General features: G+C 42.2%; 1 long non-coding RNA gene across 3 annotated transcripts in view; it reads right to left on the bottom strand.

Moving 5' to 3' along the window:
- LOC116574807 overlaps positions 1–27,250 on the bottom strand; it is a 32,828-nt gene extending 5,578 nt beyond the window's left edge. For 2 of the 3 annotated variants that reach the window (XR_004279495.1, XR_004279494.1), the window contains exons 1-3: positions 27,162–27,250; positions 26,641–26,746; positions 2,533–2,770 (exon numbers count right to left, since the gene is read on the bottom strand). This is a non-coding gene — a long non-coding RNA (uncharacterized LOC116574807). The remainder of the gene's footprint in view (positions 1–2,532; positions 2,771–26,640; positions 26,747–27,161) is intronic. The other variant, XR_004279496.1, reaches the window with a different exon arrangement.
- Positions 27,251–27,574: the final 324 nt, after the last annotated feature.

Raw genomic sequence — 27,574 nt, 5'->3', positions numbered from 1 at the left:
GGAGCGGGGACGCTTGGGTGGCTCAGTTGGCTAAGCATCTGCCTTCGGCTCTGGTCATGATCTCAGGGTCCTGGAATCGAGTCCTGCATCAGGCTCCTGCTCAGCGAGGAGCCTGCTTCTCCCTCTGCCTGCAGCTCCCCCTGCTCGCGCTCTCTCGCTCACTCACTTTCTCTCTCTCTCTGACAAATAAATAAATAAAATCGTAAAAAAAAAAATCTAGGGGCACCTGGATGGCTCAGTGGGTAAAAGCCTCTGCCTTCGGCTCAGGTCATGATCCCGGGGGGTCCTGGGATCGAGCCCCGCATCGGGCTCTCTGCTCAGCGGGGAGCCTGCTTTTTCCTCTCTCTCTCTCTGCCTGCTTCTCTGCCTACTTGTGATCTCTGTCTGTCAAATAAATAAGTAAATAGAATCTTAAAAAAAAAAAAATCTAGAGCAAGAAATAGCTTAGGGGGTATTTAACTACAAAACACAGTTTCAAGCATCACCCACTAGAAATGGAAGTAAAATAAAAATTAAGAGGTAGTGGGAAAGCCATTTCACACAGAGGAATCAGAGATCAGAAACTCAAGAGCCAGAAGCATGAACACTGACCCTTCCAGGACCCTGTGGCACCACAGAGAAGTGGCAGGATCCTAGTTCCTCAATGTCTTCATCTCGAAACAGATTTTTTTTTTTTAATTAAGATCAGCCTATCATAAGGGGTTCTGTAAAACATGAATAAAAAACTGACACTACTTTCACGTCAAGGTTTCTCAGTGACTAGGAAAGCAAACATGCTTGGAATCATAGACCCTTGAGAGGCACAAGATCTTCAAGTCATCCTGGACAATGTTCTCATTTTACACTTGAGGGATAGAAGGCCTGGGAACACCAGGACTACCCCAGCCTGGCCTAGAGTGGGAGTGGCGGTAGGACCGAGAAGGAAACAGCCCTGCTAGAGAACAGGGAGAACTTGGGAGAACTTGGGAGCCCCAAGTGTGAATGTAGGATCCACCCCTTACAAAGTGTACGACCTTGAGGTTGCACACCCTTCAGCCACCAGCTCCCCTGGGTATCCTTGGAATGATACCCTGTCCCAGCCTACAAGTAAGGAAACTGCCAGAACGAGAAGAGATCCATGAAGGCAAAAGAACTACAGGTCAGAAGCATCACACAATTACCGATGTTAGTTTGCTTTCTTTGTCTTCCCTGGAACCCCCGGGCACCTCTCCTCTAAGCTCCCACCGCACTCTTTTCCTAGTCAGAGCCCTTATCCCACTGTGTTGACTTTGCCATGGACACTCAGATTTTCCCAAAGACTGTGAGCTTTGTGGGGCCAAGGGCTTTTCTAAGAGACCCTGATGGATGTTTGCTAAATGAATGAACTTCTAAATCTCTAAGCTCTAAACCCAAAAGACCTAACCGAAAAGAGTTGAACGTCTTTGGGTCTCACTAATAATAAAACAAACATATTCACATAAATGCATAAATGAAACCTTTCTGAGACGTGTTTACACGATTTTAAATTGATAACTTGCAACCGTCATTGTGGAGGGACTCTGGAATGACGTGCAGAGAGACAGAGAGAAAGAGAGAAGCGACTATAATGCAGGATGTCTCTGGGCCCCTAACTTTGCAGGTGCCTCTCTTATCCAACGTAATATATCTACCTAGAATCAAGCTTTAAGTTCTACAAGCCGCCCATCTGAGAAATTAGTCACTTGGCATTATGAAATTTCAGATACTTACTCCAGTGTTAAAGACCTGGGTTTGTTGTAGGAGTCTCAAATTAGCCTGCTGCTAAGTATGGACATATGCAAAGCTCCCCTTTATGTAACTAAGCATTAACGCCTACTTTATCTCCTACTTCATCATCTGTCACAGTAAAAAAACGGGCAGCACAAATTCAAATTTCAAGGGAATAAAAAAATATATTGCCCAGGAATTTCCCCTTTAAAGCATGACCTTAAGAAAATTTCTTTGCAGGGCGCCTTGGTGGCTCAGTGGGTTAAGCGTCTGCCTTCAGCTCAGGTCATGACCTCAGGGTCCTGGGATCCAGTCCTTCATTGGGCTCTCTGCTCAGCAGGGAGCCTGCTTTCCCCTCTCTCTCTCTGCCTGCCTCTCTGCCTACTTGTGATTTCTCTCTGTGTCAAATAAATAAATAAAAATCTTTAAAAGAAGAAAAATGCTTTTCTAAACAGCCAGCAGTTTCTGTAGCCAGCAAACATGAATAATGATCTCTAAATCAGAAGACACAGGATAAAGTAATGAAATCACATTCGCTCTCAGGAAACTGGGGCTTTATTAAGCCAAAATAATTAATGTAATCCTCCTAATTGATTCATCCAATATTTATTCAGCATCTCTAACACGCCATTGTTCTGGAACTTGAGAATGTAGCAATAAACAAAGCAGACAAAAATCTGCCCATATAGAGCTTACATTCTAGCAGGAAGAGAAACAAAATTCTATATAAGTAAAATGTATAATGTGCCAGATGTTGGCAAGTGCTGTGTTTGATTGCATTAATGGCCCCAATTTTTTTTTTTTTACCTTTCTTCTATTCATCCCCTTTGTCATGTCCCCTGTGATAAGCTGGGCTTCTTCCCTTCTCCTTGACGTTGAGCTTGAACATGTGACCTGCTTTGGCCAACAGAACAATGTAGAAGCCACAGCATGCCAGCTCCTGAATCTAGAAAAACATAGACCTTGAGAGGCCTTGGTGATTCCAACGCTCTTCTTGTTCCTCTGCCGTTGCCAGGACAATATGCCGGAGCTAGTGTGCTGGCTGCTGGAGAAAGGGAAAGGGTGAGAAGCAGAGCTGCTCCAGCGAATCCTCTCCAGCCAAACTGAGTGTAAAGCAGAGCCCCTAGAGCCCCCGGAATGCAGGTGTAAACTGAGCCAACATCAGCAGCGCCATCTACCATCCACCCGATGTGACCAGCAGGTGACCTCCTGCTGACACACAAATGCATAAGCCAGAATCATAAATGACCTTATTCTGGTGTTGAGTTTTGAGGTTTATTATACCTCTATAGCTAACCAATACAAGTGCTAAAAAGTAGTCCAAATAAAGCAGCTAAGAACAAGAGATCATGTGTGTGGTTGTGGTGGGAGAATCAATTTCAAATAATTGCCTTATATACAGTTATTTTTTTTAATATAACACATTATTAGTGATTCTAAAAACACTCTCTTTTCAAGACTTGAAAGGTTCTTATGTTCATTACCTAACCTCCTCATCCTGTGTGTGGCACTCTCCTCCTAGTACTATATGAGCCCAAGCAAATAGGAGGCAGAAAAAATTTGCTAACTTGTTCTGGTGTAAGAAGGAGGCCTGGGTGGCTCAGTCCATTAAGCGTCTGCCTTTGGCTCAGGTCATGATCCCGGGGTTCTGGGATCTAGTCCTGCTTTGCATTGGGCTCCCTGCTCAGCGGGGAGTCTGTTTCTCCCTCTACCCTTCCCCCTGCAGGAGATATCTCTCTCTCTCTCTCTCTCTCTCTCTCACTCTCTTTCTCTCTCAAACAAATAAATTAAATCTTAAAGAAGAGGAAGAAGGAGGAGGAGGAGGAAAGAAATTAACATTCTTTTTGGATTCCAATGCAGTTAAACATTTTTGCTTTCTCAGGTTTGAAATGCAGTATGTGAGCTCTTTTTTTCTTTTTCTTTTCTTTCTTTCTTTTTTTTTTTTTTTTTTTTTTTTTAAATGGTACTGGATAACCAAAGCTACTCATGCTTTAAAATATGTTTAAAATATGCTCAGGATTGGAACTAAGAGTAAATTATTATTGAAAATGATAATTATGAAGCTACCATTTATCTTCCATTTACTATCTGCCAGGGGTTGTTCTAAGCATTCATAAACAATGGCTTATTTAATCCTCATAAAAATATCCAGGAACTCTCATGTCTCCAGACAAGGAAACTAAAGCTCAAAGTAGGAATCAGTTGGCAGAGCTGGGATTGAAATTCAGATCCAAAAGAAGATATGATACCCCCACACACACAAGAATATTATACAGCCATCAGAAAAAGAAAACTTACCATTTGCAATGACACGGATGGAACTACAGGGTATTATGCGAAGCGAAATAAATCAGAGAAAGACAATTATCATATGATCTCCCTGATATGTGGAATTTAAGAAACAAGGCAGAGGATCATGGGGCAAGAGAAGAAAAAATGAAACAAGCCCAAACCAGAGGAGACAAACCATAAGAGACCCAATCACAGGAAACAAACTGAAGGTTGCTGGGGAGGGAGGGGGTGAAGAGGTAGGGTAACTGAGCAATGGACATTGGCGATGTATATGTTGGAATGAGCATTGGGTATTACAGAAGACTGATGAATCAAAGACCTATATGCCTGAAACAAATAATCATTATGTTAATTAATTGAATTTAAATTTTTTTAAATAAAAAAAAAAAATCAGATCCAGAGCCACTCATTCCAATGATGTTCTGAAATATGTCTCCTCTGTCTAGATGTCTGTCTTCTGGATTATCAGAAACCTCCAGAGATGAGGATAGTATTAGGAAGAACTCTAATTTTCATATTGTCTTTTTTTAAAATTTTCTTGTTTATTTATTTATTTTTATTTTTAAATTTTTATTTATTTTTTTAATTACTTTTCAGTGTACTAGAATTCATTGTTTATGCACCACACCCAGTGCTCCATGCAATATGTGCCCTCCATAATACCCACCACCAGGCTGGCCCAACTTCCCACCCCACCCCCCACCCCCCACCCCCCACCCCCGCCCCTTCAAAACCCTCAGATTGTTTTTCAGAGTCCATAGTCACTCATGGTTCACCCCCCGCCCCCCCCCCCCGCCTCCAATTTCCCTCAACTCCCTTCTCCTCTCCATCTCCCCATGTCATATTGTCTTTTAATGTGGCATCCTGTGTTCACTGCGGCTCTAACTGAAGTCTTCCTCCGAAGCACTCTCCTAATATATTACAAACTCACTTGGGATTTAAAGGCAGAAGTAGTGCCTAGAAGTCTATTGGTTAAATTTAGCCAATAGAATTCTTCCAACGCGCCCCGAAGTAAGGGAACGGTTCAAGGACTCTTTTTTGATTGTTAAAAGGTAGCTAGCAGTTGCTGTTCTGTGGAGCTCAAAGCCTTTCCAGATTAGCCACCCTATCTTCTAGCAGGTGAATGCAGGTTCCATTACAGTCATTTTGTCCACCCACTTGAAAACCAGAGCAGACTGAGACAGAGCCAGAGGGTTTCAGGGCAGCTTTGACTTCCCATCTCATTCAAATCCTAACCGTGCAATTGTCATCTTGTCACAAAATGGTGGCACTGAGTGAAACGAAGTCACGAGTTCCAGTTCAGAGTTCTAGACGATTCTAGTGGCTAGAACTGGCTCCAGTACAAACAGGAGATAAAGTTGAACGTGTGAAGGCTGTGGAAACAATTCCTCTCAATCCCTTGTCTTCTAGGGAGTTACCTGTTGGTGGCTCCCGTGGACTGGTGGATAGGTTTGAGAGCTTCTTGATTAAGGTATTTTTACTGGCTCCTAATCTCCTGTCTTAAATCTTGCCTTGCCTTCATCTTTTGTGGATTCTAACCATTGAGATCATATTCCGGAGCTGTAGGACCTTGGGAAAATCACTTAACCTCTCTGAGATTCGAATTCCTTGCCAGTAAAATAAAGAATTGAAGTTTGTCCCTGCCCTAACATTCTATCACTTCAGCACACACGTTTAAACTGCCGATTACAAATTAATGGTAATTTTCAGCCTGCTGCAAGCAATTGCCCTAGACACAAGCTAGCAGAGTTAAAGTAGTTTAATAAAATGAATTAGACCTTTCATTAATTTGTTTTGAAGTCCTGTCAGTTACGCATTTTATGTTCAACCTTACAACTTTTGCAAGCAGGAAAGTGTAAATGGCAACGATTTGAAAAACTGCTTAGTTGGCTTTTCAGATTTCTGGACCAAGTAAGAGCTCTGTAAGAGAGCATCAGAGGTCTTCGGAAGACTTTCCCATTCCACGATCTTCCGCAGCGACCAGGCTGATAAAATTTCTCTGTGAACGCTGAGTTTCTCCAAACCAGACCTAATAGCTACCGGTTCCCAATCAATTGCTATTCACACTCACACATCTGCACACATAAAGCCACTTTAAACATCAAGCTGTGGGGTCCTGACATGATGACAGAGCCACCAGCTGTCGGGACACTGCACTGAATTGGGGACACAAACCCCATTTTCCTATGTAAATTGGCCTGGACGCTGCTTCGGTCCCCAACAAAAGGGGACAGTCCTGTTAAATGGGGCCATCTGGCCGTCCCCCAGCCCCACTGACACCTCCAGGCTGGGGGTGGGGATGGGGAGAGCGGGAGTGATCTTCGGGGGACCGGGAAGGTAGTTCTGTGGTGCACAGCTGTCACTCCGACCCCAGGGGTCCGGTCTACAGAGGTTGGAGGAGAGCAGATTCGCGGTGGTCTTAAGCCTCCCGGCCTGGGGCGTCTGAAGGTCTCAGTGCACTCCCGACGTGGGGGAGGGCGCTCTTTGTTCCCGGGCCCCGGGGGGTGGGGGGGGTGGGGGTGAGGCGCCAGAGCCCAGGGCAGAGTCACTGCTCCGTCCCCGGGGCCTCAGGGCAGCTCCCTCCCGGCAGCTAGCAGCCGCTGGCGCCTCCATAGCAACCGCGTGGGAGCTCCGCAGACCCGGCAGAGGAGCAGGGGTGGAAGGAAGGAGGGGAGCTGGAGAGAGGGGCAAGGGAGGGGAGGAGGAGGGGACCGGGGGAGCAACAGCGGAGGAAGGAGGGAGGAAAGCACGAGAGATGGTGGGAGCCGAGAGAAGGGGAGCAAGGGAGGTGCGGAGGAGACGAGAGGCTCCAGGAGAGAGAGGTCGGGGAGAGGAGGGGAACTGGAGGAGCTGGGATGGAGGAAAGGAAGGGGCCAGGATCTAGGAGGAAGGGGGGAGGCGGGAGAAGGGAGAGCAAGGAGAAGAGGCTCCAGAGCAGGCGAGGAGGAGAGGGGAAACGGGAGAAGCGGAGGGGCGGAGCGGCGGAGGGAAGGAGGAAGGGAGCGGGAGTGGGGGTGGGGGGCAGGGAGAAGGAGCGCAGGGGAGGCGGAGAACCAGAGGAGCGGGGAGGTGCCCGAGAGGACGCGGGTGGGAGGGAGTGGGGGGGGGGCAGGAGCCCGGGAGGGGGAAGAGCCGGGCGGCTGCCGGGGAGGAGGGTGCGGCCCTTGGCCGCCCCGCCCAGCCCTCCAGGGCACTGTGCCCCGGCCGGGTTCTCGGGCCGAATTCCTGCCCCCACTCCTGGTGGGGGAGGGAGGAGGAGCGAGAGCCGGCGGCCGAGCGCTGGGGCGGGCAGGGACGGCGGCCGGCGGTGGGGAGACGCGCTCGGGGCGGAGCCGCGGGAGCGCGGGGCGGCGGGGAGAGGGCAGGTCGGCAGCCGCTCGGCACCCCCGCCCCCCAGCCCGGGTGGAGCGCCCGGGGAGCCGGCCGTAGGCTCCCTTCTCCCCTCCCCCTCGACGGGCGGACCTCTCGACTGCTGTGCGGACCCTCCCAGCCCCTAGAGCGGCCTCCCTAGACCGGGAGCAGCCCGCAGTCCTCCCGGGATGTGCGAAGCTCCCCAGGGGTTGCAAGCGGGACCCCGCCAGCCAGGCTCCGGAGAGGACGCGCTCCGGCCGCGGAGAGTTCTTAGCTGAGACTGGCTCTCTCCAAGTGTTTTCAGCAGAGAGTATTTTCTGTTACAAAACTGTTAGAAAGGTGATAACGAGGTTTTGTTGGGAGCCTATTCCCTTCCACACGCCCGCCCCCCAGCCATGAGGGGCCTCGTGGAGAGAACGCATTCTCAATCCCGAGCTCGGAAAATGAAACAATATTTTCTGATACCCAGGCGAAATTTTTTGGGACAAGCCAAGTCACAAACACATCATTTTTAAGCACTATCTGTTTAGCACTGGCTTGCACAAGACATTTCACAAAGTGGCTTACCAAGAGTCTACCGCAAAAATGGACTACTATTACTCTATGCAAAGCATTTTAAATTAGCTCTTTATTACCTGGCCTTAAAAATGTGTGAGAAAAAAAAATTCACAGTATTTCAAAAGAAACCAATAGATGTAAGTGCTGTATAATTTATTTTGAAACCTTTATAAAAAGGAAAGGAAAGAAAAATAAACTTTTGGACGTTCTCAGCTAACATGGCCTATGGGAAAATGAAAATAAACTTAATTGAAAAAACAGTGCTCACCATAAATAGGTTTAGCTTTCAGGCAGGGAACATGGTTTAAAAAAAAAAAAAATCGGAGCATATTCACCAATCAAATGTAAGATTGTCCATGTTTCATAAAGCAAAGGTCAAAAAAATCCTCTCAAGCATTAAAGGACACTGTTTCTGTGCATATAGTCAGGGCTTTTGTTTTGTTTTTTGTTCTGGATGTCTTAATTTGTAACTCCTGTTTTCAGGTATTACTCCAAGGAATATTTTGTTTTCTTCTACCCACATAATCCCAAATAAGGTACCAATGCAAAAGATACAGGAAAATTTGTAGGTTTGTAATTATGTGATAGCCCATCTGGGTTCAACTCTATCTTTGACCAAAAAGAAAAGATGAAAAATGTAGGCAAACATCCAACTATATTTATAAAACTCTAAATATTCACTCATTTTGACATACAATGAATGACTTCTAGTTTTTGCTTCCCATCCAGTGGGAGGACTCATGACATTCCAGGCATTATTCTCAGCAATTTCTAGATACTAGCATTTGATTTAATCTTCTTAAACTGAGAAGGCAGTACTAATACTCTATCATTTTACAGATAAAGAAACTGAGGTCTGAGGTGCCTGGCTGACTCAGTAGGTCAAAAAACTTGGGACTCTTGATCTCAGGATGGTGAGTTTCAGTCCTCTGCTGGGTATTATTACTTTAAAATGACTTACTTAAATTACTTAAAAATGACATCTTTAAAAAAAAAGAAAGAAAGACAGGGTGCTTGGGTGGCTCAGTGGGTTAAAGCCCCTGCCTTCGGCTCAGGTGGACAGAGCCAAGCATAGGGCTCTCTGCTGAGCAGGCAGCTCCTCCCCACCCCCACTCCCTCTCTGCCTGCCTCTGCCTACTTGTGATCTCTGTCAAATAAATAAATAAAATCTTTTTTAAAAAAAAAGAAAAGAAAGTAAGCCTTAGATCATAAAAGCTACCCAGATTCACACAGCAGTGGTCGGCAGGACTGGGGTAAAGACCCCAAATTAGTCATCACTGAGCAGGTTTGCTCCCTGACCACACTCCACAACATGGGACTTTCTTTGCATCTTATGTAGAATTACACCGAATATAACCTTGGGTCAAATATATTTATGAATCAACTGAATTTTTCAATTTTATCTACTTTTTCTGGTGTTAGGTAGACATGTAAATTCATGAGTCTTTTTTTTTTTTTTTTAAGTAAGTTCCACAACCAAGGTAGGGCTTGAACACACAACTTCAAGATCAAGAGTCATGTGCTCTACTGAGTGAACCAGACAGGCACCCCTGTTTTCTTATTTTCTAAGGTGTTCCTCTAATAAATTTGTGTATGTTATTGTAACCTTCAGAAATATAGAAAGTAACAAACGTCCAGGGCTAAATCTGCTAAGCACAAAGTGTTAATATAGCTTTGCATATGTATTAAAGATTGTGGCAATATTTAAAAATACATATTCTGAATTCAACAATAAACCATATTATTTTTAACTTGCTTATATCCTCTTGCTTATACTTATTTTTAAATAAAAAATTTTATATGCTTTATTCAAGGGAAAACAATCCATGAATTGGGGGAGTACAATACCTTCCAAGCAGTGACATGCTTCTCCTAAGAGATTTGTGGCAAAGCGAGTTTCATGGATTTTATTTATTTATTTGAAAGAGAGAGAGTGAGAGAGTGAGTGCGCACAAGAGACAAGTGGGGGAGAGGGGCCAAGAAAGTGGGGCAGAGGGAGAAGCAGACTCCCTGCTGAGCAGGGAGCCCCCAAGCAGGGCTCCATCCCAGAACCCTTAGGTCATGATCTGAACTGAAGGTAGACGCCTAACTGACTGAGCCACCCAGGTGTCCCCAAAGGCAGGTTTTTGTAGAGCGTTAAAAGAAGCAAATCGGAGGGGCATATGGGTGGCTCAGTGGGTTAAGCCTCTGCCTTCGGCTCAGGTCATGATCTCTGGATCCTGGTGATAGAGTCCCGCATGGGGCTCCCTGCTCAGTGGGGAGCCTGCTTACCCCTCTCCCTCTGCTGCTCCCCCCACTTGTGCTCTCTCTCCTTCTCTCACTCTCTGTCAAATAAATAAATTCTTTAAAAAAAAAAAAAAAAGAAGCAAATCGGAAACATGGCAAGACTAAGGAGACTAAGGATTTCCTTATAAGGCTAGCAGGTGCTATTTAGAGTTAGGGTTAGGGTCAGGATTGATTTGGTGCCTGTTAGGTTTCCTTGACAGGTGTGTCCCATAAATGCATGCTGACTTAGGTCTATATTTGTGAGGTGGGTCACAATACTAATTAACTTTATCAATTCCCTCTTTCGATCAATCCTTGGATTTTTTCCCCCTCTTACAATGATTTTATTGTAAATATGTTCTTATTTTGCATTGTTCTTCTATTGCATTCAAAACTATTTATCTGCAAACTTGTTCTAAATCAAGGAGGAAGAAATGGAACGGGGAACCACTTTGAAATAGAGATACATAGCAAAGACACCTGCTTGCCATGCTAAGCCCCTTTCCCTCAGAATTAATGGGATGTTAACAGGGAATATCACGTATCTCATTAGACTCTTCAGTTGAAATTGGTTCTGAGTTTAGCAATTTGCTCTTGTTCTGTAACCCGAACTGTTCCTTTCTTCAGTGCTAAGAAGGAGAATGGGAAGCCAGTCTTCAGAGCCCAACATCAACAAGAAAGATCTTGGCTTTGTATTTAACTCTTTGCTCACAAACAAAATTGTGCACTATTTGCCAGGAGCAATGTCACAGGAGTCCGTCCACCTCTAGCCAGTGGTCCTGAGACTGATAATCAGAAAGTGAGATATTAGCATCAGTCTGGACCAACGCTTCTTGTTGATGTTGGAGTCAGGGTGGCTCTCAGACTGGAAGACACGATACAGAGATCTTGTTCCCATAGTCGGCTGTTTAATCATCCTCTCTTGGGTGTCCTAGGCAGAAGAAGATCATTTGTCTGCTCACCAGTGGTTACACAGGTGCATCGAAAGCTTTCAAGGGAACACGGTGAAGCACGGAGACTATTAGAATGACTATAAGCAGAATAATATCCAAAGTCTGGAGGGCCCGTTGAAGCGACAGTCCCCATTTTCCAGACCAACTCAGATCAAACAGATTAAAGAAAGACCTCATTGAAGGAGTCACTTTCTGAAGTCAGTTGGCTCATTCAGTAATGCTAGGTAGGCAAGTGTCAACTTCCTCAGAGGCGTTAATCCACTTGCAACAAGTCATGTTGGCCGTGGCAAGAGCCCCTTGCTCAGCTGGAGAATAATCAAGGGCTAGCCTATCCTCAAGGCAACTTTGGCCAGAGTCCTGGGCAGCTAGTGCTTTAGCAGCAGCGCTGCAATGTCTTCAAGAGTTAAGGAAAGTTTCCTGATCATAGCCTCATTTACACTTGCTCCTACTTAGGGGAGGAGGGATCTGCCAGGGAGGAAGTTAATTTGGAATTCTGAATACCTCCTGGTAATTTCCACTTGAGTCTGTGGTTCAGAACTGGAAAGGTGACAGTCATGGAAGCCTATAAAATTTAAGGATCTGTGAACCACACACGTGGTTTTATTTTAGTTACCCTTGTCTTGGGTCCTTTTCTTTGTACACAGCCTGTGTGCAGGTTCCCCAGGTTTGGGATTGTCCTGTTCCTTATACTTTGACTTCCTTATTTTCTCTGTAAGATCTGACCACAATTTTAAACTCTTAGGCACCTACGAATTAGGAGGAGTACAGTAAGCACTACCTGATGTTCGTACATTCAAAGTCAAGTGTTGCTTGAGCATTTTCTGCCAAATTCAGCCTCTATAAATGGGCAACAAGAATATACCTACTACTAAAATCTTTTGCCTTTGCATCTTTTGTCTTCTGTCTGAGTCGGTCCTACAGCCCTTCACTTGACTTAGCTAGGGGAAGAACACAGCTGTGGGCTTTGGAGGAAAGGAGTGGAAAAGAAACAAAAGCGGAACACTTGGGACAAAAGCAAGCAAAGAACTAACTCCTCCCTGTGCAGGGTCAGTAATGCTGGGAGCTAAAAATGGGCAGGGCTCAGGATGGGGGAGAGATGGGGAGAGGACCAGTAAGGTTGTTGAGCCCATTTTTTTAGGTTGAGAACTAGATGGAGAAGCTCTTCTTGGCTGGCTTGGCTTAGGGGTCAAGTTGGACCTTTCAGCTGACTCACTGGGGATGGGATGAGACCCCAGCCTAAGAGGCCAGGCCTGCAGGAAGTTTCAGAGTATGGATTTACTCTTCCCTCTTCTTCCCACTGAAAAGCTGAAAGGGAAGGAGGGGAGGGTATTTCTCATGGCCAGAGCCATTTTCCCTGGTGGCCTGCCTGTGCCTGTCCAAAGGCCTAGAGAGCAAGGGAGGAAAGTGGGGCCCATTGTGCTCTGCCTAAGCAGATGCCACTGACCAACCCTGTCCTTCTGCCTAGACTGAGAGCAATTCAAATCATTTTGTTTCTTTTAATTTTCTAAAAAGATTTTTCCCCTAGGAAAATAATTCCTCATTAACTTAAGTCCAAAGGTGATTTTTTTTTTCTTTTACAGAATTGGGGAGGGAAGGGGGATACCCTGTGGCTATTTTTAACACATGTGAGAGAGAAGAAATTATTTTTTCTTGCCTAGATATTCTGATATTCCCACCACTGGTAACTGACATTTCCCAAAACTAAAAGTGAAATTTCCCAATAGGGTCTCAAGTCTGAATAAGATTTATTAGAAAATAAGAATGAAAAAAAAAAAAAAAAAAAGAAAAGAGAAGAAGAATGAAGAAAACAGAGAGGGGTAGAGAGAAAGAGAGACTCTAAGAATTTTTCACAGGATTCTAGCTTTTGTCTCCATAAAAAAATGGAATTTCTTTAAGTTCAAATAAATTTTAATTGAATTCGTAAGCAACATCTTGCCATAATATGATTGCAAGCCTGGTTTTTCCTTTTTATATCCACAGACTGATTTTTAGGTTTGAAATTTAAAAGAACACAACTGAGTGCTGTTTTTTTCCCCCTCACTAAAGAGTTCAAACAAAAAGAAGACAATTCAATCAATATCGAGTTTGGGTTAACCAATTCAAAGTGACTAGATGAAAGTCTCCAATGAAAGCATTAAACATCCACTGAACAGAATACCTAATTAGTATTGATCACCAAGTAATTCTAAGCATCTGTGCTATTCACATAGAAAGGAAGCAATATATTTTCTTGGAAAAATAAAAGCAACACTGTATCTGGAGCTCATTAGCATGAGGAAAAGAAAAAAAAAGGCCCGATACAGTGCAAATCATGGCACTGCCACCTTAGAAAACAATTCATTGGGTAGGACAGTTTATTTAGCAGAAGTTGTAATTATGTGCGGGGATTGAAGACATAGGATGAGAGCTGGGCTAGCAGAGAAGTCCAAATGAGGACAACAATGACAGCCTCGCGTATCCACGTGGGCTTTCTGCCTAGATAAAAAGGACACCTGACATTTTTGTGTGTGTGCTTGATGCTGGCCAGTAAAATTATACCCACTGTCTGCGATCCTCCTTATTGACCCAGCTACCCGCTGCATTAATATTGTACTGATTATACAGGTAAGAAGAGTGAGGATTGAAGAGGCCAAGTAACTGACCCAAGGTCACCCACATCTTCAATGGCAAGGTGAAGTTCCAGCTGGCTTCTCTCCTCATCCTTCTATCATAGTGATTAGTGAATGGGGGTGGAGGGGAACCCCTCCCAGACTCCCGAGGAAAAGTACACATGGACAAGTACGTTTCAGCTCGCCATCTTTCTATTACTCATGCCATTGCAGGACGCCTAGGAGCAGGCTAGAGTTCCTGGCCTTCCTTGTGGAGGGGAGACTTAGATAATGTCATCTCTTTTACCTAGAATCGGATGAAACGCAGGGGCTTTCTCTTGTATCCAGGTGTGCTTAGAAAAACCCAGAGGACTGACTACTGTTTTCAGTTTTGAACTGAACGCTTTGGCCTAGTAGAAGAGAAGGGATAGTCATTGCTGAGGAGGTGGAATGGAAGAGAAAAATTCTTAGTTAATTCACTAGCTGAAATTTGAAATAAAGCTGGAAGGCAATGTTAATAGTTCTGTGGAATCTGCTAATTTGGAAATCATTAGCCTATTTCTTTATGATCTGAGGAAAAATCAGGAAGAGAGACTGGGGTTGGGGAGGAAAGTCTTGCCTGAGGTGGTGACTTCTCAGCAGTTTGAGTTAAGAAGGATCTAGCCTTGAGGAGGAGAGATTGGAGTGTGGGGATGCAGGGTAGCTGGGCAAAGACCCTGTGAAGCTGACAGATTCAATTTTTCTGGGATTCACCCTTCTATCTTTTGTCTAAGAACAGAACTTCCAGACTAAGGATGTGTTTTATCTGTACTGATTTTCGCGTTAGTCTCAACTAGACAAGAATGTTCCTGCCCCTTTTTATATATTGCCTTAAGAATGCTTACCCTTGTTTGTTGTAGGGTTTGTTGTAGGGTTTCAGGGACATAGGGATACTTCATCGTCCGAGGGCAAGTGCACCCAGGCCCCCAGCAGGGACCTGGTCCCAAACCTGAAACCTCAGGAGTGAGGCAGAACACTCTCCCCATTTCTGCCCTTTGTCTCTATTTCTCTTCATTAAGCCTCTTAACTTTCCACCTCTGCAGACCCGCTTTATTGCTCCTATGAACACGTGTTGGATGAAGTCACAGTAAAGCTCAATTTCTATCATCTTAGTTCCAGGAACACTACTCACTGAGTCTCATTCCCAAACATGAGGGCAGAATTGTGACTGATCCAGTTCAGTCAAGTGTGAGCCTTAGAGCCTATCATCTGTCATTGAGAATGTTGATTTTGTTTTTGTTTTTGTTTTGAGAATGTTGATTTTTAAATGGAGAGAAAGTTCTCTCTTGGGAGAAAGGGGTCTGATAAGAGCTGGGCAGGCAGTCTCCTGCAAATTCCCTGTGGCTTTCCACACCATGCTTGAACTCCTCATATCATGACTTCTAGATTCTCTGAAGTATACTTTTCCCCTTTATTTCATGTTAACTCCTATTTACTCTCACTACTTTAGAAATAATAATGTGTCCTCTGCTTTCCCCAGCCCCAAGCTCACAACTCAAAGAGACCCAGCACAAAGAGAACATTGCTCTTCCGTGAATTCCTGCTTCAGTCTTCTGGTCTCCAGATTAAGGGGCAGGAAGGGAGGCTGAATTGCTGCAGTGCAATCAAGTACAGTATATTCTTTTAAAAAGAGAAGTGATAAAAGAATTAGTCTCCTTTTTTAGGATTAGATTAAGCATTTCTTTCTTTCTTTCCTTCCTTCCTTCCTTCTTTCTTTCCTTTTTTCTTTTATTTTCTTTTACTTTAAAGATCATCTGATCCCTTCCATTAAGAGCTAGAGATGTTAAGTGCCTTGCCTGGAGCAAACATTTGTGGCTGAACTCTGTGTATAGGGCTTTTCCATTTGTAACATGCTGCCTCCCCCCCCAAGTATGTTGGGGACCAAGTCACAAAATAAGAAGAGGAACAGCAGGAATCTCACCAGCTGAAAGAGATCAGAGAAATGGGATCTTCTAGAGAAATCACATGCAAAAATAACTCTCTCTGGGCCACCATTGCCAAATTAAATGTTTGCATAAGAACTAAGTGATTTCCGTGACTACTTGAAGCTCTAAATTCTCACAATTCCATGGTAAATATATAGAAAGAACAGGAGAAACTCATCATATAAGAAAACACAAAAGGGATAGATAGGAATTCCTCAGACTAAATACAATTTTTTAAAAATCTAGGCATTTTTAAAAATCTAGGCATTTTTAAAAAACAACCCAAATAATTAACTGCTTAAGAATTTTGAGTAGGGGTGCCTGGGTGGCTCAGTGGGTTAAGCTGCTGCCTTCGGCTCGGGTCATGATCTCAGGGTCCTGGGATCGAGTCCCGCATCGGGCTCTCTACTCAGCGGGGAGCCTGCTTCCTCCTCTCTCTCTCTCTCTCTCTGCCTGCCTCTCTGCCTACTTGTGATCTCTCTCTGTCAAATAAATAAATAAAATCTTTAAAAAAAAAAAAGAATTTTGAGTAAATGCTCTTGTAACCACTGTATAAGGGAAGAAACAGTCTCAACAATAAATTGTTTTTAAAATTACAAAATAATGGGGCACCTGGGTGGCTCAGCGGGTTAAAGCCTCTGCCTTCAGCTCAGGTCGTGATCTCAGGGCCCTGGGATCGAGCCCCGCATCGGACTCTCTGCTCAGTGGGAAGCCTGCTTCCTCCTCGCTCTCTGCCTGCCTCTCTGCCTACTTGTGATCTCTCTCTCTGTGTCAAATAAATAAATAAAATCTTTTAAAAAAATAAAAAAAATAAAATTACAAAATAAAATACTACCTATTAAACCTTTAAGACCCAGGCAAGCTATTCTCTTCTGCAGCTTATTGAGCTCTTAAACATGGCTAACCTCATGCCAGTGATCCTGCTCTCAAGCAGGTAAATACCCATTTGATAAAGGAAGACACTGGGCTTCAAAGAAATGGGTCTTTCTTTCAGGCAAAATAACATGCTCATGAGATCATAACCCAAGGTTTCAATAGGTTGATAGAAATGGAATTTCTGAAATCAAACCAGCTTTCTTTTGTCCAGGGAACATACCCCTCATTCTGATTCTTTTTGAAAAGGCTAATGATGAAATCTCAACTTAATAAATGCTAAAATAATTTTGTGAATCAAAAATGATATGCAATTTTTAGATTATGCAGTTTTATGTTTACATATTTGAAAATATGAATACATTTATTCCCCCCCAGAATTGATATCAAATATTCTCACCCAATTTTAAAAGCTGACCATTTTTCTTCATATTTGCCAATTAAAAAGGTCTTCCTATTTAAGAATGCATGTTTGTGTGTGTGTGTTGTGTGTCTCCATGTGTGTCTGTCTAATTGTGTTGATGGGGCTAAAGGTGACTGCCACATAAAGTGATGAAAAAAGATTTATGTAAGAAAACATATGTCAGCTTTTTAAAAATGGGAAAATACCTATGTACTTAATTTTTCCTGAAGGACTTCTTTAGAAGAAGCCATAAGGCATAAAAAGGGTGCTATTTCGGGCAGCATTTTCACACTCAAAAGTGTGGTAGAGTAGATAATTTCACGTGGCATATGAATAAACATTTCTTTGAATAATTATACATTTACTTTACACACAGACACACACACGCACACATCCCACCTAATGCCTTGGAATCACTGGTTTCTTTCACAGAATTTATTTGGGTCCTCATGTCTGCCACCAACGTCCCAGGCTTAGAAGGTCATCCCTTACCCCTTTCTCCCCCCTCAACTCCCTGCATTGTCTTGTCTTTTTCTTTTAAAGATTTTATTTATTATTTTTTTAAGTAATCTGTACACCCAATGCGGGCCTCAAACTTCTGACCCCTAGATCAAGCATCACATGCTTTCTCTACAGACTGAGCCAGCTGGGCATTCCTGCAGTGTTTTTTCTGACCCCCATCTCCCCATCTTCCCTAATTACAAGAACCCTTGCCGGAGCCCCCTGTGACTCACAGTAAATAATCAAAACCCAATCTAGAGACGCACGCCTAGCTGCCCATCCAATAAAACAAAGCCATTCCCTCTTAACCAAGAGTTATAGGTGACAGTGAATGACTTGCTTTCTATTTTGGTTATTTTTTTGCTACAGAACAAATTACCCTAAACTTAGTGGCTTAAAATGACAGCCACTTTATTTGCTTTCTAGCTTCTGTGGGTTGACAGCTCAACAACAGTGTGTCTGGTTTCCCTTGGTGTCTTCCAAAGGATGGCGGAGGCATCATTGGAGCTCCCGCAGCCACCCTGGACCAGGTCAGCTGGCTGAGCACCCTCCCTCTCTGTGCTGGGCTCATGTATGGTAGTTTGGGGCTCCCAAAAGAGACAGGAAATGGAAACCTTCAGGGCTTCTTTTTCTTTTTTTAATTTTTATTTATTTGACAGAGAGAGATCATAAGTAGGCAGAGAAGCAGGCAGAGAGTGAGGGAGGAAGCAGGCTCGCTGAGCAGAGAGTCCAACTCGGGGCTCGATCCCAGGACCCTGGGATCATGACCTGAGCCCAAGGCAGAGGCTTAACCCACTGAGCCACTCAGGGGGCCCCCTTCAGGACTTCTTAAGGCTTAAGCCTACAGCTGGCATACCATCCCTGTGCCATCTTCTATTAATTAAATAGTCCCAGAGCAAATAATCAAAGGGAGGGGAAATAAATTCCACTTCTGAGTAGGGGAGGTAGTGATAATTTGCAGACAACTTTAATTCACCACAATTTCTCAAACAAGAGATTTCCTTTTAGTTTCTATGCAGAACTTTGAGGTTTCAAAACCTACTCACTACCCTTTGGAATCAACTTATTTTCCTTGCATAAAAAACATGATAGTTCCCCAGAGCAGTGCAACACTTAGGTTAAGAACTGGTTCAGACAGATGGTAAGTGATTATAAGGTGATATATACATATAGAGATTACTAGACTTTCAAGCAATACTCTGAAATCCAAGTTTTACAACCATGAACCTCATTTTGTAGATACTCTCGCATTCTCTGCTTTTAGATACTAAAATTCATTTTCTGATCAGTAAAGACATTTCTGTCCACACTTCTAAAAGTTAAAAAAAGAAAAAGACTATGTTTCAGAAGAAGTATCAATAAGTTGGTTATAAATAAATGTGATTTTTTTCCCACCCCAAATATATCTAAGCAAATAACAGTTTAACCTAGCATAGGAATCTTTCCTGCTTTAATCGCCTCTCCCTCTGAAAAATTTCCCAGAGTATTAAGACACTTTCAGAATAGGTATATCTATTTCTGTTCATTGCAGAAGAGATGCCTCTAATTCTGTTCATTTCACAATCTACCTCTCCTTTCCTCCTTTTTATTTAATCAAAACATACACATTTATTTAAGGTAATTAAAGAGAATCTACAGGAGGGAAGTTGTGTGAACAATTTAAAAATCACTCACACTCAATTTAGTAACTAGACTGTACTTACATTTTGAATGCCTGTGTGAAGATGTTTTTTGAGTCAAGCCTTTTAGCTGTGTGGGGAAAACTGCCAATTCTGCTTAACTGCTCCTGAGTGGGTTACTCCCTGCAATTCTACTTATGCTAGAAGTAGATGCTGAGAGATTTGCTTCCCTTTGGCCTCTTCTGTGACTTGTCTAGGACTGGTGTTGGTGAATGTTTGGGTTCAAAGGGCTTTTCTCTTTGCAAAGTAAATAGAAGGAATGGAGACGTGAAGAGTGCAAGTAATTAAGTAGGAATACACTGTCAATTTACAATATTGTTTCTACCCATGTCATCATTTATTGATTGTATTTGTTATTGTATGTGCAAAATGTAGCACTGGAGTAAACAGATTGAAAACAGCCTACTGGTTACTTACAGTGATGTGGGAGTTCCACCAGTCCAGATATTTATCTGTAACAACAGGGTAGGAGTTCTTTACATCAGAGCTTTATAAAGATAACAAAAGGAGTAACTGATGTGGCAATGATCACACCAACACTGCTGAATAAGAACTACAAGCATTCTACAATATCTGGTTTATATATGACTACAAATATATCGATTTTCTTTTTTTTAAAGAGTGTTTATTTGTCAGAATGAGAGAGAGGGAGAGCGAGCGCACAAGCAGGGGGAGCAGCAGGGAGAGGGAGAAGAAGGCTCCCTGCTGAGCACGGAGCCCCATGCAGACACTCAATCCCAGGACCCTTGGGATCACGACCTGAGCTGAAGGCAGACGCTCAACAGACTGAACTACCCACGTATCCCCAAATATGTCCACTTTCAATTCCTCTTCGCTCTCACAAAAACCTTATCCAGGTCTATAGCAGAATAATCCCCATCACTGAATGGATTCTTCCTCCCATATTATTCAAATTCTCCTGTCCCCTACAGGGGAGCACGCTCCAGGGTAATTCCTGGGCGGCCGCTTTGTCAATTCATTTTAGGGCCGTTTACTTCGGGGAGGAAAATCGCCCAGATTTTAATACTCCGGAGAAAGACATGTGAATTCCTGTCCTCAGTTCTAGCTCCAGGGGAATGGCTTCCTGTTTGCACCAGGCTCTGAGCAGCCTTCTGCCCTTACTCGTTCTGAAACTGCCCAGCTGCGCAGATGGAAGTTTTATTTTCGCCTTTAGCAGAATTGGGGGCCGGGCTGAGAAGAGATTTCCCCCACCAGCGAAACGTGGATGCCCGATAGGTTCATGAAAGCCATTACTTTCTCCATCCAGGACCCACCCACAGCCGGGAGGCCTGGAGGTAGGAATTTAACCCTCGGACGGGCCAGAGCAGATGGGCCGTGACGTCATCAACATCCGCCCACCGCGCGCCCGAGGTTGGCAAGGTCATGGAGGGCAGAGCTCCAAGTGTTTAACTTGGTGCAGTCCTCGCACAGCACTGCTCCTTCGACGACAGGGCTTCTCAGGTAAGCGAAACGTAGCCTGAGAGGGAAAAAAGGAGCCACACACAAGCCAAAGAGAAAATAGTTAAACACAAAATCCGTAAATGGCCTCCTTGGGGGGAAGTAGCCTGGAAGTTTCCGAGTATCATGGAAAAAAAAAAAAAAACAACAACAACAAATCTTACAATGTTGAGCAAACATCCAGCATGGTTTCAGGTAACAAATGAAAGAATAAAATACTAGTAAGATTTCCTAAATTAGGTGCTAAATTACATCCATTTGCGAAAAAGGTTTGAGATCTAAATGAAGATGAACGCTCAGGTTACTTAAAAAGTAAAGTGAGAATAAAAATGGGTGAGGGCCATTAAGCCTCAAATGTAGATGGAACACAAACACTGACAAAGGGAGGGTGGAGGTGTTTCGTGTTCTGCATTCTGCCCTAACTATGGCTAGAATTTTATAAGAAAAGAGATTTTCTGTAGATATATGGAAGAATAGAATATCCAAAAGAAACATACTATTATGGTCTATTTGGAAACTTCTGTATACGATCACTTTTGGTGGATAAAGCAGGATAATGCCATCTTAAATATTAAGAAACAGCATTATGCTCTAAAAAGAACCACTAAATCACTAGCAGGAGGAGGCCTGGTTAGAAAGTCTGCACGTCAGTTTAAGGTCATTGATTGCACTTCAGCTTGCACTGATAGAACACCAATGTGTTTGGTTTATACTGTCATTTTCTGAGGAGTCCAACACCCCAGGCGTTCACTCCCTGTCAGTGGGTTCACAACATTCACCAGGCCCTGTGAGCAAAGCACTGACAAAGGTCTTTTGGTCTGCTTTTCTAGATTTATGATGACACATTCTCCCTCATCAAAACATTTTTTTCCCCCTGTCATTGAAACTTATCTGTATTTTTCTTGTTCTTAGATAAATATAAAGTGATTAAAAGATGGTAAATTTAATTTCCCTTTTAATTTTTGTACTAATAAGGCTTTTTGTTGTAGTAATACAATGCTAAAGTGATAGTACCATCATTTTAAGAAGGTTACTTAAGCAATTACTTAACATTTTTAAAAAAAGATTTTATATATTTATTTGAGAGAGAGACAAGAGCAAGGGGAGGGGCAGAGGGAGAAGGAGGAGAAGATTCCCCGCTGAGGAAAGAGCTTGGGCTCCATCCCAAGACCCTGGAATCATAATCTGAGCTGAAGGCAGATGCTTAACTGACTGAGCCACCAAGGAGACCCAGTTATTCAGCATTTTACATTATATTTGGTTAAATAAGAACATTAAGACAAAAATCTACTGGCTTTATAAAGGAAAAAATATATCTTTAACATATGTGTTTATATATGTATATATGCATGTGTGTCTGTATGTATGAGTATCTGTATATGCTGAGGTGTATAGAAATCGGTCTTAACACCTGAATACTGATGTTTACTCCTATGAGATGTCATGATCAAGCAAGATGCATTGCCCTGAAAATTTAAACACACAATTGCAAAATTCTACTTCCAAAGTTCATCCATTATGCCTATAAGAAAACTCCCCTTTATTACCATATATGCGTAAAATATGGACCTAATTCAGGAACGAGTGTTTTCTACAGCCTTTCCATACATTTCTGTGTAACGAGATGTCTTACTGTATTTACTATAAGCATATTGCTAGAAATTATGTCTTTGGTTTGCAGCTTTAAACCAACTCTCAGCTTCTAAAAAACAAGTAGTAACATTCCAAGTAAAGTTAGAGCCCTGAGCACCTTAGAGAAGCATTCCCTGAAGTCTATTCTGTGGACAGCAGTGAGAACCTGTGTGAAAGCCTGTGTTTAAAAGAGCTTTGTGGGGGGGGGGGGGGGCGGGTAGGATCCTTGTTAAAAACATTTTGGGAAGCATTTTATATCCTCCCTGTTGGAGACTCACAACATACATTAACATATTAAAGACTCTTACATTTATGCTCAATTGATTTTCAACAAAGGTGCCAAGGCAATTCAGTAGGGAAAGGATAGTCTTTTCAACAAATGGTGCTGGGACAATTGGATATCCACATGCAAAAAGATGTATTTAAACCCTTACCTCCCATCACTCTCAAAATTTTAACTACAAATGAATCATTCACCTAATTGTGAGAGCTAAAATGATAAGACTCTTAGAAGAAACGTAGAAAATCTTCACGACTTTCATAAATATTACCCAAAAAGCAGACGCCATAAAAGAAAAGATTTAGTAAGTTGAACTTTATCAAAATTAAAAATATTGGTGCTTAGGTGCGCCTGGGTGGCTCAGTGGGTTAAAGCCTCGGCCTTCGGCTCAGGTCATGATCCCAGGGTCCTGGGATCGAGTCCCGCATCGGGCTCTCTGCTCAGCAGGGAGCCTGCTTCCTCCTCTCTCTCTCTCTCTGCCTGCCTCTCTGCCTACTTGTGATCTCTGTCAAATAAATAAATAAAAATCTTTAAAAAAAAATATTGGTACTTAAAAAGACACCATTTAGAAAGGGAAAATATATGCCACGGAGAGGATATTTGCAGATCATATTTGTTTCAGGTCTTGTATCCAGAATAGAAGGAACTCTTGCAACACAATAATAAGGAAGTAACCCATTTTAAAATTGAAAAAATGAACAAAACATTTCAATAGGTATTTCAGCAAAGAAGATACATGAATGACCAATAAATACATGAAAAGCTCCTCAGTATTATTGGCTATCAGGAAATCAAATCAAAACCAGAACTGAGATGCCACTAGGCAGCGCTCTGAAGACTAGTTGGTGAAGGTGTGGGGAAATTGGAACTCATACTGCAGGTGGGAATGCAAAATAGTGCAGCTACTTTGGAAAACAGTTTGGGAAAGTAAGTTAAGCATAAACTTACTGTATCATTCACAACTTCAATCCTAAATATACACCCAAGAGAAATAAAGACATATGTCCACACAAAGACATGAATGTTCAGTAGCACTATTCACAATAGCCAAAGTTCACAGTGGAAACAGTCCAAATGCCTATGAACTCATGAATAGATAAAAAAGAGGTATATCCATGTAGAGTATTATTTGTCAATAAAATAAATGAAGTACTGATAGATGCTATAAAATGGATGAACCTCAAGAACATTATGCTTAGTGAAAGAAGCTAGACACAACAACCAAATATTGCATGAGTCCATTTATATGAAATTTCTAAAAGAGGCACATCCATAATGAGAACAAGGAATGCTTTTGAGGTAATAAAAATGTTTTGAACTTGGTTTGTTAATAGTGGTTGTACAAGTGTGTAAATTCCCTAAAACTCATTTAATTGTACCTTTAAAACACATGAATTTTTCCATGGCATGTAAATTATACTTTAATGAAGCTGTTGTTGCTCTTTTTCTTTTTTTAAGATTTTATTTATTTATTTGACAGATAGAGATCACAAGTAGGCAGAGAGGCAGGCAGAGAGAGAGAGAGGAGGAGGAAGCAGGCTCCCCACCGAGCAGAGAGCCCGACATGGGGCTCAATCCCAGGACCCTGGGATCAGGACTGGAGCTGAAGGCAGAGGCTTTAGCTGAGCCACCCAGGTGCCCCAAAGCTGTTGTTGCTCTTTAAAGGAGAGGATGTTCTCTGTTCAAATCAGTTTGGGAAACATTTTATATCCCATTTCTTGGAGATCCACAACATATATTAACATATTAAAGATCAAGAACCTCTATGGTAAAGAACCTAGTTAATTTTTTAATCCAACATAAACCAAATTCATATGACCACAGGAACTTAAAAAAAAAAGTTTACCAATTAAACTGTTTCAAAATGAGTGATAAAGGAAACATAATTAGGAATTGCTGAAGAGAGTTCCTTCCACTCTCCATCCCTTAACTTCTCCAAACCCTTAAGTCTAAAGAAAAGGCATACACTGGACTAACCCTGAGACTTTTTAGCAAAAATAAATACAATTTATATGTTTTGTGAGTCTGTGTGAATCAGCAAACTGGAAAGGCCTCTCCACCCACCCATGACTGCCATTCTGTGTACCAGATTTTTGCTGGGGCGTCAGTCAGGCTGAGAGGCTGAGATTAAACAGTAATTAGAAATGAAGCTGAATGTAATTAATTATATAATTTTGAGTTGTTCCAGGGTAATTCCACTACTAAAATTATATCATAAAATTAGAGCATTAGGAAGGATTACTGTTAAAAGTAGGTGTGAATAAAGCACCTGATCCATGTGTGAATCGTGTCCAAAGGATTTGGCTCATACTTGAATCATGTGTAACAGTTGAATGACAAACATGTGCTTGCTAGATTCTAATAGTCGTTGGTTAAATAATTGATGTAGATCACATCTAGAGTACTGATCATGGGAACTGCCATTGGAAAAAACTGGAAGCCCCCGATTCATGGGTCTTTTGTTCTTTATAAGGGTGAAGGGTGATTGTTGCTCCTGAGGTATGAGGAAAAATTGATTAAAATTACTTACATAAGGAAGGAGAAGAGGAATTTTTAGAAGCATTAACAAGATATATTTTGCAAACAAGTATTTTATACTTTTGTGTCAAAGAGAGAAATGAGGGGCGCCTGGGTGGCTCAGTCTGTTAAGTGTCTGCTTTAGTTTGGGTCGTGGTCTAGGGGGTCCTAGCATTGAGCCCCAGTTTGGCATCTGCTTCTCCCTCTCCCTCTGCCCCTAAACCCTGCTTATGTGTTCTCGCTCTCTCAAATAAATAAATAAAATCTTTTAAAAAAAAGATTCTCTCTCCCTCTGTACCTTCCCTGCTCACATGCTCTTTCTCAATCAATAAAGAGAAAAAGAAATGATTGTGGGAATGAGAATGGATAAAGGGTTTATTATACCCAATTGGTTACTTTGTGAAGAATTTCTTATAACCATGTTAAGAATGGGGGACCTGGACGGCTCAGTCCCTTAATTGTCCAACTCTTGATTTCAGCTCAGGTCATGATCTCTGGGTGGTGAGATTGAGCCCCACATTGGGCTTTGCAGTCCTTGAGGAGTCTGCTGGATATTCTTTCCCTCTGCCCCTCCCCCAATCTTTCTCTCTGTCGAAAATAAATAAATCGTTAAAAAAAAAAACTACTGCAAACACATGTCTACATGGAATACTGTTGGGCTACAAAATGGATTTCCTAAGAGAATGATAATTTTTAATGATACTCCAGAAAAAATTTGACTTCAAGTAAGACACAGAGAATATTATTTGTCCTTTGTCTTTATTCCACATATATGCAAATAATGTTGGTGAGCCCAGGAGATACCAGCCAGAATTTTAGAAATGTTGGTTTTCACATTTGGGAAGTGAATAGTAACTTTTGATGGAATTATTTTAGGGGCATGCAGGGTAAAATGCCCAAAGAACATTTTTAAACACCATTTTATATAAATTTTGCATTAATCAGTTCATAGTTACTTGTAACTAGAATACTTTTTTTAAAAAGATTTCATTTATTTATTTGAGAGAGAGAAAGAGAGAGAGAGTGAGCATGAGAGTGGGGTGAGGGGCAGAGGGAGAGAAGCAGACTGCCCACTGAGCAGGGAGCCAATCCTAGGACCCAGGATCATGACCTGAGCCAAAGGCAGATGCTTAACCGATTGAGCCACCCTAGTGCCCTTGAATACTCTTTTAAACAAAAGTTTATAATGAACAGGAAAACAAAAATCATTCAAGATTAAACTTATTTAAGCAGGGAAAAAAAACTCCCCTTGTTAAATAAGGGGAGAAAGCAAGAACTTCTTGATAATCTCTAAAATCTGAATTTGTGTTCTAAGTACACATGTAAAGTGCAGCTTAATAACATTCTTATGATAGAAGAACAAGACAAAAAGGCGGTAGGTGTGCAACCCCAGTGTACTTTGGAAACCCAGAATACCCCCTTTCTCCCAATCATCCCCATCCAAGTTAATCTGACTTTAGTCCATAATCTAACTTTTGTTTATATCAGTACTTGTCTATAAAGTTTGGGTTTCAACTATATCTATTTTGCAAATTGCACTTCCACTTCTTACTGGCTGTCTTACACTAGTTTTAAGGTTTTCCCCTCAAAATCAGCCTTACCTCTGACAGTATTACATCTTCATATATTCTTCATACCTCTTCACGTTGGTGGAATCTTGTTTTCTCAAAAACAGCTTTGCAATTTCTGATGTGCATTTGCTGTTTTCTAAATTAAAAAGTAAAACATTTTGCACTCCTACTTGTAAACAGAATGCCTTATGTTAATTCCAGGTTGTATGAAGGGTTGAGGATGTGAAGGAGTGAGATGGAGAAGTCAGGCAAAGACTCTTTTGAAGGATAGGAGTAGAGTTTATTTGTAAGGAGAGTCTGTCCACCGATAAAAGTCACCTCTGTGTGCCTCTTGAATGTGGGTAAAATGACAAAAGAGGGACCCCCGTCAAGACTTTCTCCATATTTATGTGTCACTTCATTTTAGCCTATAGCTTAAAATGATCTCGGTTCTCTCTTGCCGGATTCAAGCACTATTAAGTACTTAACGATTGTTTTAAATAATTTTAATAGCAATTATGTAATCACCTTCATAGATTGTGGAGAAAAATGAGAGAAGAAAAAATAATCACCCTTTGTTCTACTTCCGTAATGCAGCCTTTGTTAGCATTTTAATATGTTTCCTTCCCTTTTCCATCAGCTCTTGTTTGCATAGTTGTGATCACAGTCTACTTACAGTTTGGGATTCTGCTCTATAGAATGAGATCTCCCTGGTTACTAAATGTTCTTCAGAATCATGATGCAGAAGCTATGCATAGCACAAGATTCTTGGCAGTTTTTCATTTTTTGACATCTAAAAAATCATAAACAATACTGTGATGAGCATTTTTCTTCATACGCTCTGTCAATATTTGAGGTTTGATAATGATCTTTAATGAGTTTTAGCCCTCCAAGACTCTTGACAGTACAGCAGGGTGGCACTGCAGGAGGGAGGCCACAATGCCAGTGGGTGCCATCCTTCTCCTAAAGTTTGCACTAATTTTAA

This window comes from Mustela erminea, chromosome 16, assembly GCF_009829155.1.
Source record: "Mustela erminea isolate mMusErm1 chromosome 16, mMusErm1.Pri, whole genome shotgun sequence".
NCBI lineage: Eukaryota > Metazoa > Chordata > Mammalia > Carnivora > Mustelidae > Mustela > Mustela erminea.
This window is presented reverse-complemented; position numbering and strand designations above follow the sequence as displayed.